The sequence below is a fragment of the Phocoena sinus genome, chromosome 7, assembly GCF_008692025.1.
Source record: "Phocoena sinus isolate mPhoSin1 chromosome 7, mPhoSin1.pri, whole genome shotgun sequence".
Lineage (NCBI taxonomy): Eukaryota > Metazoa > Chordata > Mammalia > Artiodactyla > Phocoenidae > Phocoena > Phocoena sinus.
Genome location: NC_045769.1, coordinates 16,053,511 through 16,066,970, shown reverse-complemented (window position 1 = coordinate 16,066,970; position 13,460 = coordinate 16,053,511). Strand labels below are relative to the sequence as shown.

General features: G+C 42.5%; 1 pseudogene; it reads left to right on the top strand.

The window, feature by feature from the left end:
* Positions 1-12,913, top strand: part of LOC116756820 — a 147,300-nt pseudogene extending 134,387 nt beyond the window's left edge.
* Positions 12,914-13,460: the final 547 nt, after the last annotated feature.

The window sequence follows — 13,460 nt, the reverse complement described above, 5'->3', positions numbered from 1 at the left end:
TGTGTGTGTTATGCCACGTAAGAATTCTTTTATATGTCAATAATTTTGTTTCTTTGGGAAATCGACTTCATCGGAGGCAGACTCGCTTTGCCCAGTATTTTTGGACACATTCACTAGTCTCTCTGGGTTTTTTCATCTGACCTGTCTGCATGATTAGACTACAAATCAATCAATATAACTCTTGATCTTCTGCCATCTTTAACTTTGTACTTTATGATGATACAATGATCTCACCGTGGCTGGTTTCAGCCAGACCCCTGGGTCTGCCAGTTACGTTCGCATGCGCCAGGAGGGGAACATGAACTCATTTCAGGAAAAACAGACTGATTTGTTCAGGTGTGAGCAGTGGCTTTTTTAACTGCCAAAGCATTCCAGTTCAACAAGACGTTCCAAGAAAATATAATTTTGGAACCAGTCCGTTCAGCTCTAGGTAGGAGAGGCCGCTTAATTACTCTCAGGTGGTCACAGCAGAAACAGCAAGAGCAGGGTCTTAGCTACACGGCAACCAAAGCCTGTCAGGAGCAGGTAGGTGGGCTCTGAGCCCTCCTGAAGGATCAGGTACAGAAAGTAAGGGAAGGAACTGCGCCTGGTCTCCTTCACGACAGAAGTGACTGGAAAGTGCCAAGGCCAAGTCATGGGCAGGGGGCAGAGAAGGCACAAGGTGGAGGGCATCTCGAGCCAGAATCCGATTTGTCTCAGATTCCCTGAGATCTTATCAGAGTCACTCTCTGCTATTTTGCTGTCTGCATTCCTACGTCTCTCCTGCCACTTCTCATTACTTTATCTCCCACTTGAAAAGGTTTCATTGTTTAATAATCTGCAGCGTTTCTGCTAATGAATCCAGTCCAAATGTTTGAGCTGCAAGACAAGTCTGTCCTGAAACTGCTCTCTCCTTCATCCTGCTTCACATAAACGTGAACAAGGCAGAGAGACAGGGAAGAGAGATACCGTAAGGAAATAAATAGCACGTCAAGTTCTCTTTATTTAGACAGTGATTTTCCCCAAACTTAGTTAAATTCCAAAAATTTCACTGGGCTCCATTCTATCAAAACTCAGTTCCCTCCCAGGTGTGTTAACTGAAGTACATCCTACTCTGAAAAGGATCAAGGACCACTGATGGCTGAAGAGGAATGAAATTCAGTGCTCTGACTTGAAAGACTGGAAACCCTATTCCCATAAGCCTCAGGAGGAAGCCTAGTTTAAGTAGGTGCCAGTTTACAAGTTAACATGTTTGCATGATGGCAAAAGGGAGAAGCCATCTGAATTTATAAGCTAAGACAGCTTCACACTGAGATAATGTGAAAACAGTTTTGGAAAGGCTGAACCTCAGACTGTCAAAGAATTTAAAATCTATGGTCTGGGGGCTTCCCTCGTGGCGCACCGGCTGAGAGTTGGTCTGCTGATGCAGGAGACATGGGTTCCAGCCCTGGTCCGGGAAGATCCCACGTGCTGCGGAGCAACTAAGCCCGTGCGCCACAACTACTGACCCTGTGCTCTAGAGCCCACGAGCCACAACTGCTGAGCCCACGTGCCACAACTGCTGAGGCCTGCACGCCTAGAGCCCGTGCTCTGCAACAAAGAGAGGCCACCGCAATGAGAAGCCCGCACACCGCATCCAAGAGCAGCCTCCGCTCGCCGCAACTAGAGAGAGCCCGCGCACAGCAGCGAAGACCCAATGCAGCCAAAACCAAATAAAATAAATAAATTTATTTTTTTTAAAAAGTCTATGGTCTGTGGCCAGGATTCCTCATAGAGATAAATTATAAATAAGGTTTCCTAGGGATCTGAGTTAGATCCCAATACTAAATATATCACTAAGGACAATCGGTCTGTCTGAGCTGGTGTCTGCATGCACAAACCAGTTTGGCTCTTTGATGCATATGAAAATCATTTTGGTTCTGAGAAGAGATTAAATTCACAAGTGCCCTTTCCTCCCCTACATATTGCCAGACTGGCTCAACTGATTTTTTTCCCACTATCTGGCACAGGATAAATAATCATATGTATATTCAAGACACAAAGGGAAAAGCAATAATGCCTGAAGAATTTGAGTAAGGCTAAGCCAGTGCCAGAAGCGCTGTTGCTATGAGAATATAGTGAGAACCAGTGAGAAAATGTGATCAGTGCCATTTGCTATAACATAACAATTGGTCTAAATCATGGCACTAAGTACTAGTCATGTTATTTTCTTCATCTTTAAAACTGATTGGTAGTATTTTGCATGTACCACACAGAAGCATTTTGAAGATTAAAGCGACACACTGGGTCCCTGAGTGAAAGGTATTTTATAGCGCAAGATTTTATTATTACAACTATTTCTATATCAAGATTTTTTTTAACATAGTTTAGGTTTATAACCATCCTTCATCCAATGTGAAACTCCCCAAAAAAGAGGTAGAACATTTAGTCTGCTAAAAAATAAATAAAAATAGCTAATTTTGCTAATAGTAATGAAATTCAAAATCAGTTTTAAAAGCAAAGTAAATATTTTCACCAATTCAAATAGAAATATTCAATTCTAACAAGAGTGCGGTGAAACTGATACCGCCACGCATTACTGGGGGTGCTGTAATTAGCTTCGGCCATTTGGTAAATCTATTTGGAAATATATATTGAAAGTTCTTAATAAAATAGCTTAAAATATAAAAGAAGATATAAGGACATGTCCAGCAAAGAACAACTTACAGCAGTAGAAAAATTGGAGGCAATTCTAATATCTTCTAATAGTACGATTGAGCAAATTATAATACAAACTCAGAATCCTGATTATACAGTCAACATCGTGCTTACTTTCCAAGAAGCAATGGAGAAAGATACTTACAATATAATGTGAGTCTCAAAAGCAGAATACAATTCAAAGAATGCAAAATGACATATACAATACTACTCTAATGCTATTAAAAGAATATAAATAAAGAGAAAATGGAATATGTACAAATGATAATCGTTGCTCTGATAGGAGAATGGATACTTGGCCTTTTTAAAGGAAGTTGAACTCCCAAATCAAAGAAAAAAGGAACAAAGATCTTGAACATCAGAAATAGGATAGAAGTCATTGCCTTATCAGAAACAAGTCAAAACCAAAAACAACGAGTCTTCGTGGAAAGCCCAGCTGCAAAAACACAAACCTAACTTCAAGTCTGTCGATTTATTCAGGTAAAGTGGCTGACGAATCTGGGCTGAAGTATCAGGCACTGGTTTTAGTTACTCAACTTGAAAACCACCTCCAGGTTGTAGGGAAATGAGAAAAGGGAAGCTCAGGCTTCTGAAGAAAGACTTGAAAAGTTAAATATGTTTCGTCTGGGAGGAAAGATGGAGAGGTGATCTCATTTCAGTGTTTGGATACCTGGAGCAGATATTGCAGGACCAAGGAGGTGACGTGCCCCGTTCACTCAGAAGCAGTAGGAAACTGCAGAAGGAAAGGGTTACATTAGAAAGATTTCCTCTCAAAGATAATTATATGTTTATTCCAGTTTTAGTCTGAATGACAGGATTACAGTCCCCTCCCCATCTGTAATCCAGGGAGAATAATGCTTGCCACATAAGTTTTAATGGATATAACATCTGTAAAATACTTTGAGCTCTTCAGATGAAACATGCCATGTGAATGGGGAGAATTATTGTTATTATTTTTGTCTCCTGCCTTCCCAATTGGTACGTTTCCTTGTGACATTTATGGGACCCCTCCAGCCAGCCAGCTGCTCTGTAACATGTCATCCCAGTGATATTTTAAATCCTTCACGTGGTTCTCATCTTACTCAGAACAAGAACAGCTGAAACGTTGTTTGTCCTGAAAAAGTAGAAGCCACAGTACCCCTTCAGGGCTTAGGGGTCAAAGTTTTTCCTAACAACCACTTGAAGGCCTATGTCCAGGCTTCCTAGTGAGGGTATGTTTGATGGGTCTTGTCTTTCTATTTCCTTTGAAGATCATCAACCGATGGGAGAGCCTTGGACATACAGCCTCCTTCCAAGATTTCTTTTATAAGAGTTCATTCAGATTCAACTAATGCCTATGAAATCCCTACTCAGTGTGTGCTTGGCACTGTTTCCAGACCTTTGACACACATTGTTTCATTGTTTAAAATAACCTTTTCCCCTATTAAGTAGCAATACATGCTTTTGATTGTTCAAAAAATGGAAAATGCAGGGAAGTTTAAAGAAGCAAAAATAAATAAATAAATATCCTATACTAATCTTAATACTCAGGAAGACAATCATTGTTGTTGTTTCTGTGTATTCTAAGATTGTGTGTGTGTGTGTGTGTGTGTGTGTCTGTGTGTGCATGTCTATTTACCCACTTAACGTTATTTCATAAACATTTTCCCACATTATTAAATTTTCTTCGCAAGCACAGTTGGTCAGGCTGGCATGATACTCCGACCTATGTAGAGGCCATATGTTTTCATGCTTTACCTCACCTAATTTTCATACCATCTGCAATTCAAGTGAATTAATTGATGAAGAATTAATTCATTGATTGTTTGTATAAGTCGTTTATACTGGATCTTTTACAATATATTTGGTCTTCAAAATAACCCTAAGAGAGAGAAAGAACAGCTAGTCTTATCATTTGCTGGCTAAAGAAATAGACCCAGAGGGATAAACTCTTCAGTCCAGGTTCACACATCCAGGAATCTGAAGAACAGAATCCAGGCCTCATTGAATATCACCAAATCTTGAGCTCCTAGATTATTCTATTGGTTTCCACAAAGGTTGTCCCTCTGAGATTATGCTGATAGACTGGTGGTCAAATCGTAGCAGTTAAATAAGGAAGGTGGATAATTTGTAGAGTTTTTTAAAAGATGCCCTCTTGGTCGTTTCCTTGACACCTGCATTCAGACAACACATTTACTTCCCTTTATACTTACAAAGCACTTTCACACTCTCATAATTTCCTATGTGATTTTCACATTAACCTTCGGTATCAGGCAGGTCAGGAAATATGGTCCCTATTTCACTTATGATAAAACTGAGGCCCAGAAAGAGGTAGTGACTTGCCGAGGTCACGTCAATGGTCTTGAAACTCAATCTGCTGACCCCTAGCTCTTCCCATTGTATCACATTGCTTGTGACTTACATTTATTTCACTTTCCAGCATTTTGATTACTGTCCATTTTGTTTGTCCTTTCTTCTTTCCCCCTGCAATCATTTTCTGGCTCTTGCATCTAGAAATATCTTCATCTCATTTCTGGCCCCAAATTCTTCCATACCTCCTAGTTACAGCACTGTTGTTTCTTTTTTTTAATTTAATTTAATTTATTTATTTTCTATACAGCAGGTTCTTATTAAAGGAACTGCTATTTTATAACTATTATAAAATAGTTATCTATTAGTGTATATGTGTCAATCCCAATCTCCCAATTCATCCCCCCTCCATCCCCCACTTCTCCCCCCTTGGTGTCCATACGTTTGTGCTCTACATCTGCAGCACTACTGGCTTGAATAGAAAAATAATTTTCCTTACTGAAAACTCTGCAGATCTCTATAAAAAGGGGTATCAGAGAAACTATAATGCTGAACAGTTTCTACGAGCCAGGTGCTGTGGCCAAGCTTGGTAGATACTATCTCATTTACTTCTCCTAACAGCTCTCAGGTACACTCTGTTATTTCACATTTCATTTTACAAATGAAACTAACAAAGCTTAGAAGGACAAATGACTTAAGGAGAAAGGAAGTTGGAACTTGAACTGAGACCATCTGACCCTACTTCTCCATAGCGCACACTCTTAAAATACTTCACTTGGCTTCACATAAGAATAGAAAGAAAATTCTCGCCTCACCCCCTTTTTTAAAAGAAACTGAGGCAGGTCTGGATTTATAACCAAGTGGCTTTACTAAGAGAATCATGTACCGCTATTACACTAACATGCACTTAATGATTGCAAACCAAAGGTCTAGCTGATAAAAATGTGTCACCCAGGTGAAAGTAAATTCAGATTTTTGTGTCTCGGTAAAGTTATAGGACACATACAACTCTTTTCTCCCTCACCTCACCCCTTCCTCCCGGTTTCAATCACCGTAACAGTAATATTGACAGATACACATTCTCATAGTTTGTTTCAGACAAGTTCAGAAATCAGCAATAAAGAATAGAAGTGTTGGGCTTCCCTGGTGGCGCAGTGGTTGAGAGTCCGCCTGCCGATGCAGGGGACGCGGGTTCGTGCCACGGTCCGGGAAGATCCCACATGCCGTGGAGCGGCTGGGCCCGTGAGCCATGGCTGCTGAGCCTGCGCGTCCGGAGCCTGTGCTCCGCAATGGGAGAAGACTAAAACCGTATAGCTAAGGAATACAAGAATGTAGGATGTATTCTACAATGAAAAATATTTTTGATAGCCTTGCTTACTTCACAAATCAAAGTGCCTTACTTCCCGGGTTCTGCTGTAACAACTGGTATGAAACTTTAGCTGGAGTTTCTATTTTAGTTAAATAGGACTATACAAACAAAAACAATTGGAGGAGTTCAAAGAAGAATAATTGCAAAAACAAAATTATAAAGAAGATGAAGAATTCAGTCATAAGGTAATTGTAACGCGATTTGAAATCCGTACTTGCAAGGAGAACTAACCTTCACACCTTCTCTCCTTTCTCTTTCCAATGTTGACCCACACTGATATAAGTCATGGACCTAAATGACTTAAAACTACCCTCCAAGTATTTCTCTGATCCAGACCTCACTCTCCTTTAGTCAGTCCTGAGCATCAGGTACTAATTCATCTCCTGGTTCCTAACCTCTTGCCTGCCAAGTCATCCTTCCAGCTGTCTACAGAATTATTTTCACCAGATACAGAAGTGATCCTATCACTCCCCAGGCTCAAAGTCTCCAATGCTCCCTCCGTTTTATAAATCCTGGCTGCCAAATGTCACCTCTGTAGGTCTCTGGCCAATCTCTCCAGACTCTTCTCCCAACAGATTCTTTCTCACAACCCTTCAACACCCACACTTCCCCATCTTTATGAACTCCATTTTCTTTTTCTTCCGTTCTTTTTATTATTTTTTTTGAGAGTTATGTTTTATTTGGCAGAAATTTTTAGGATTTCAAGCCCACGAGGTGGCCTCTCAAGTAACCCTGAGAGAGCTGCTCCGAGGAGGTGAGGTGGGAAGCTAGAATGTATAGGAGTTTTGCAACAAGGGCAGGTAGTAGGAACAAAAGATTCCTGTTAATTAAAGAAAACTAGAAATCTCAAGTTAAGGAATTTAGCACTTTTCTATGTATGGGATGATGCAATCATTCACTGAGATCATTCCTTTGTTAGGCACCTCAAGCTATCTGGGGGCCAGTATTCTGTAGTATTTTCACATCCTGAGTTTTCTCAGGGCTTACTGTGGGGAGTGGCTGCAGTCTGATGGCTGCTAGATGGTAGGTATTCTTTTCCTTCCTGGGTTCACTCAGGGCTCACCAGCTCACCATCAGCAGTGGCTGGGCTGTGGCTGCAATCACCGAACTCCATTTTCAAGTGTACAAAATTTACCAGGAGAAAGGAGAGAAGGAAAGGAAGAGGTCCAACACTTACAGAGCATCTCTTGTGCGCTGGAGTCCTCACTGGCCATCAGGGTCCCATCCCAGACCACGGGCCTTGAGGCTGCATGGTTGAAACAAGCAGGGAGACTGCAGATGAGAAGCCGCTCAGTCTGGTGACCACCAGTGATATTGGAAGAACTGACAAGGTAGGAAGGAGAAGCAGTGAGACTTGCAGACAGCAAGATTAGAGGCCACAGCAGGAACTGGTGAGCTCAGAGCAACATGGAACACACTGTGCTCTCCCTTCCTGGCATCCCTGACTCCTTATCACCGCCAGGAGTGAGAATCACTGCCCTCCTTCTACTTGCTCCCCATTGCTGCTTTTAAACCATCATACAAAATCTTCACTTCGTTGAGCTTTCACACATCTTCCTATTCCATCCTCTGTGCCTTTCTCCTCACAGTCACAACAGATTCCCCCCTTGAGAACTTTGCGGTCCAAATCCAGCTCTCAGCCTTTTGTCTCCATCTGACCGTCACCAGGAATGACCTTAACAACCACGCTGACAATCTATCTGACCTACTCTGCTCAACGTTCTCTAATCTTCATGACTCTAACAGTCTTGTCACTCATCGACCACCCACTCCATGGCCACCCCCAAGACTCTGTCATTGTCCAGAGGTGCTTCTGCTTCACCTCTGACATGTTTAACTCCAACGCACCAATCCTTGACCACACTCTCTTGACCTCATGGCTCTTATTATATCTTCCCGTTTCTCAGTCCTTCCCTTTCATTCCATTCTGAGGCAGGAGATAGATGGGTCCCTGGCTGAGCAGCTAGAGTTTGTCCCCTGTGGACAGATAACTCCAAGATGAAGACGAGGAGGAACTGAGCCCCACCCAGATAAGAGACCACACATTTCTCATTCTCAAGGTCAAGGCCACCTTTCTGACTATACATGTGCAGAAAGGCTCCTTGGAAATCAAAAGGGAGTGATGTCGACCTACCCATAGGCCTCTTCACCAGAATACATCTTGGCTAAGAGATGCACATGCACACATGGGAGGACCCTGAGATAAACCAAATACAGACTCAGAACCAGGTAAAGCAAGATGATTGGCCAAAGGAAACCCGGAAGAAATGCCACACATAAGTGATTCAAACTACCACGAGGGCGTGACTTTCTCTCTCAGCCCGCCTGTGTGTCTATCCACACGTACTATTTTTCCTCCTAATAAACACTTTACTTGTTTCACTACTTTCCGTCTTTGTGGGAATTCATTTCTGCAAAGCCCTTTGGGCCAGGGCCTTGTCACTGGCCATTGGTCTAGTGGTTAGGATTTAGCACTCTCACTGCCACAGCCGGACCTCAATCTCTGGCTGGGAACCGAAATCCTGCTTCAAGCTGCTGCAGGCCAAGGCCACCCAAGATGAACTCCTTTACATATTCATGGACACATACTTTCCTATCCATCCCAGATCCCATGGACCCTCATTTTAACCACTTGCATTTCAATCAATTCACTCCTCTTTTTAAGAAGGTGCTTATGCCTCCAACTTTATAGAGGAAAAGACCGAAGCTGTTGGACATATACTTCCTCAGCTCTTCACGCCTACCTAAAGATCTATGTCTGCATAACCAAGATTTTCTTTTTCCCAGGCCAAATGGAGAAGTGTCCCTACTCTCAAACTAGGCTATTTTCTCCACTTGAGTTCTTGATCTCACCTCTTATGTCCCTGCTCCATTGGTTATTCTTTCTTTCTCCTTTCCTTTCAGTCTTTCTCTTTCAGCCGATTTCTTCCTCACAGACTATCAGTAAATTCAAGTGCCTCACATTTAAAAATTCCCTCCTGAAAAATAAATTAAAATTCCCTTCTGCTTCCCCCTGACTATCCCCTAATCCTCCCTCCTTTCATTCCCACGTAGCTTCCCACAAGGAATGGTCTAGACTCTCAACTTTCATTTATGGGCATCTTATTCAAATGAGATTATGATCCAGTAGGTCTAGGATGGAGACTGAGAGTTTGAACTTCTGATAAGCTCCTGGGTGAGGCCAGTACAAAGGGTCTCTAGACAATCCACTTCTTCAACTCAGATGTACTCTTCAGTCCACTGTAATCTGGCTTCTGCCCCACCACCTCCACACACTGGCATGGTCACCAATGACTTCTTATTTGTCAAATCAAATGAGTATGTGTCAAAATTTATGACCTCTTGGAGGGAAATCCGGTTTACTATTCCTATTGTGGGACTACAACCTGGACCTCCATGATGCCACTCTATCTTTTTCTCCCTCTCTGATCATCCATTCTTAGGCTGCACAACTGGCTCCTTTTCTGTCTTAGTCTGCTTGGGCTGCCATACAAAGTTCCATAGACTGGGTGGCTTTAACAACAGAAAATGTTTTCTTACAGTTCTGGAGGTAAAAGCCCCAGATCAAGGTCCAACAGGGTCCGTTTCTGGTCAGAGCTCTCTTCCTCACTCGCAGATAGCAGACTTCTTGCTGTGTCCTCACATGGTCTTCTCTCAGTATTTATGTGTGGAAAGATCTCTCTCTCTCTTCCTCTTCTTATATGGCCACCAATCCCTTTGGATTAGGACCATAGCCATATGACTTCATTAACCTTAATTATCTCCTAAAAAGCCCTATTTCCCAAACGGTCATATCGAGGGTTAGCGTTTCAACATATGAATTTTATTTTATGAACAATTCAGTCCGTAGCATCTTCCTTTGTTCTATCTTCGAAAGTTCACATCCTGCAGAGTTCTGTCCTATGCCTTCTCTCTTCGTTCCTTATGCCTGGATAGTTTCATTTACACTCTTGTCTTCAGCTACTTATACATAAGTGAGAGTTAAATCTTTATTGCAAGCCCTGTTGTGTGTATCCAGACACCTTCTGGATGTTTCCACTTGAGTGACCCTCAGAAATCTCAGACTCAATATTACCTGCCCTTCCTCTTGTTTCCTCATCTTCATAATCCATTAGTCACACCAGACAGAAGCTGGAGTACCCTCTCAGCAGCCCCATGGCTCCTGCCCACTGCCACTTCCTCTGCACTCAAGTCATTCAAGCTCCTTTATACCAGTCTGCTTTTAGACCTCAGGACCTTTCAAGCAGGAAGACAGAATGAGAAAGGATGTAGTCCTTACAGTCAGACTACCTGGATTTGAATTACAATTCTATCCCACCACTCACCAATGGTGCAACCTAAGGCAATATACTCACTGTGCCTCAGCTTCCCCATCTGTAAGATGAGGGTTATTATAATAATTCTACCTACATCATTGTTATGTTGTTGTTATGACCTCATAGTAAGTGAAATAATCCATATAAAGCTCTTAGCTGGGTACGTAATGAAAATTCTATTAATTTTCTATTAATTAGTTAATATTGTAGTCGTTTGCTCATCCTTTCCACTTTCCCTGGATTATCTTTCTCTTCCCTTGTCTCCCTATCAAATACCTATTCATCTTTCAAATTTCCGCCCAAAGGAAATGCTCTTCAACAGATGTATGTTGATACAAGTTGCACAACTTGATAAAGTTACTTTATAAACTTTGAATCATACACTTGAAAGGGCTAAATTATATGATTGTAAAAAGATGCATCAAATAAGTTTTATGTATACATTTTTTTTTCTAGAGACTCGGGATTTACAGATGAGTAAAACCAGCAAATTGATATAACCAATTATTTATACCAAGAAATAATATTTACACACCAGAATAAAGAAATTAGGTTTATATAACGCAACAGCATAAAAACACTGTTCTACAACTAACAAATTAAGATGATTGATCAAGATCTAAGCCCTTAACACATCAGTGAGGGTCATGAATTTGCCCAGCATCTCAGCTCCGCCTAGAGATGTGAGGGACTTAGGGATGGCATTCTGCTCCAGACGATAGCATCACATTTTGTGTTGAATCTAAAAGACTCTTTTCTGAGACGGAACCCAGCGGGAATTTTTCTCACTTGATTGGGAGGTGAGGTGTTAAAGTCAAATGCTCTTCATTCTACCCTCCCGACCCGGGCTCCGCCTTGTTGGGTCTTGTGGGTTGTGCGGCCGCTGCCCCAGGCTCTGGGGCCTTTCAGGGACTCAGCCCTTCAGCTCCGCTACCCCAAGCCTAGCTCTTACTGTGAGCGGCTCCGGCCTGCCAGAGACAATGCTGCTTAAATATATCCCTCGCCAAAGGCAGGCACCGCCACTGGGCACATTGTGGCAGTCATTGGTGCAGCGGTGGATGTCCAATTTGATGAGGGACTGCCACCCATCCTAAATGCCCTGGAAGTGCAAGGCAGGGAGACCAGTCTGGTTTTGGAGGCGGCCCAGCATTTGGGTGAGAGCACAGCAAGGACCATTGCCATGGGTGGTACAGAAGGCTTGCTTAGAGGACAGAAAGTCCTGGATTCTGATGCACCAATCAAAAATTCCTCTCGGCCCTGAGACCTTGGGCAGAATCATGAATGTCATTGGAGAATATATTGATGAGAGAGGTCCCATCAAAACCAAACACTTTGCCAGTATTCATGCTGAGGCTCCTGGATTCATGGAGATGAGTGCTGAGCAGCAAATTCTGGTTCCTGGTACCAAGGTTGTGGATCTGCTGGTTTCCTAGGCCAAGGGTGGCAAAACCGGGCTCTTCGGTGGTGCTGGAGTTGGCAAGACAGTACTGATCGTGGAGTTCATCAATAACAATGCCAAAGCCCATGGTGGTTCCTCTGTGTGTGCTGCTGTTGGTGAGAGGACCTGTGAGGGCGATGACTTATACCATGAAATGATTGAGTCTGGTGTTATCAACTTAACAGATGCTACCTCCAAGGCAGTGCTGGTGTACAGTCAAATGAATGAACTGCCTGGTGTTCAGGCCTGGGTAGCTCTGACTGGATTAACTGTAGCTGAATACTTCAGAGACCAAGAAAAGGCCAAGATGCATTGCTGTTGATCAATAACGTCTTTCACTTCACCCAGGCTGGCTCAGAAGTGGCTGCTTTATTGGGCAGAATACCTTCTGCTGTGGGTTATCAGCCCACCCTGGCCACTGACATGGGTACCATGCAGGAAAGAATCACCACCACCAAAAAGGGATCTATCATATCTGTGCAGACTATCTACACGCCTGCTGATGACTTGACTGACCCTGCTCCTGCCACTACCTTTGCCCATTTGGATGCTACCACTGTGCTGTTCCATGCTGTCGCTGAGCTGGGCATCTATCCAGCTGTGGACCCGCTGGACTCCACCTCTCCCATCATGGATCCCAACATTGTTGGCAATGAGCGTTATGATATTGCCTGTGGGGTGCAAAAGATCCTACAGGGATACAAATCCCTCCAGGACATCACTGGCATCCTGGGTATGGATGAACTTTCTGAGGAAGACAAGTTAATTGTGTTCTGCGCATGGAAAGTACAGTGCTCTTATCTCAGCTACTCCAGGTGGCTGTAAAATTAAGCTCAAGGATCAGCTCCAGCATGAATTCATTTTTTAAATTTTTCTCTAGGCCCCGTGAATTAATGGTCCCTCTTTCCTCCACTATATCCAGTACCTACTTCTATCACAGTCTCTATATAATTTGTTTACATGTCTGCCTCCCTTTTTTAAATGATGATATTCTTAAGACTAGAAACTATATCTTATGTCTTTGTATCTCTAGCTCCTAGCCCAGCAAAATGAATAAGTGAATGAATGAATGAATGGCAAGTTCTACTTGAATAATGGTCTGTGCAAGGCCCATGCATTTCATTTGATTGATATTAGTCTCTTTAAGAATTCTCCATCCTTCCCCACCATGCTGTTTATTTGTCGAAGAAATTGGATTATTTCTTCTGTAGAATTCCTACATTCTGAGTTTGGCTGATTATATCCTCTTAATGTTGTTTACCCTGTCCTCTTTCCCTTATATTTCCTATAAACTCATTGTTAGATCTAGACTGTATAAAAAAAAATGAAGAGTCTGAGATTTTATCCTACTTGTAAGCTAACAGGTCACTCT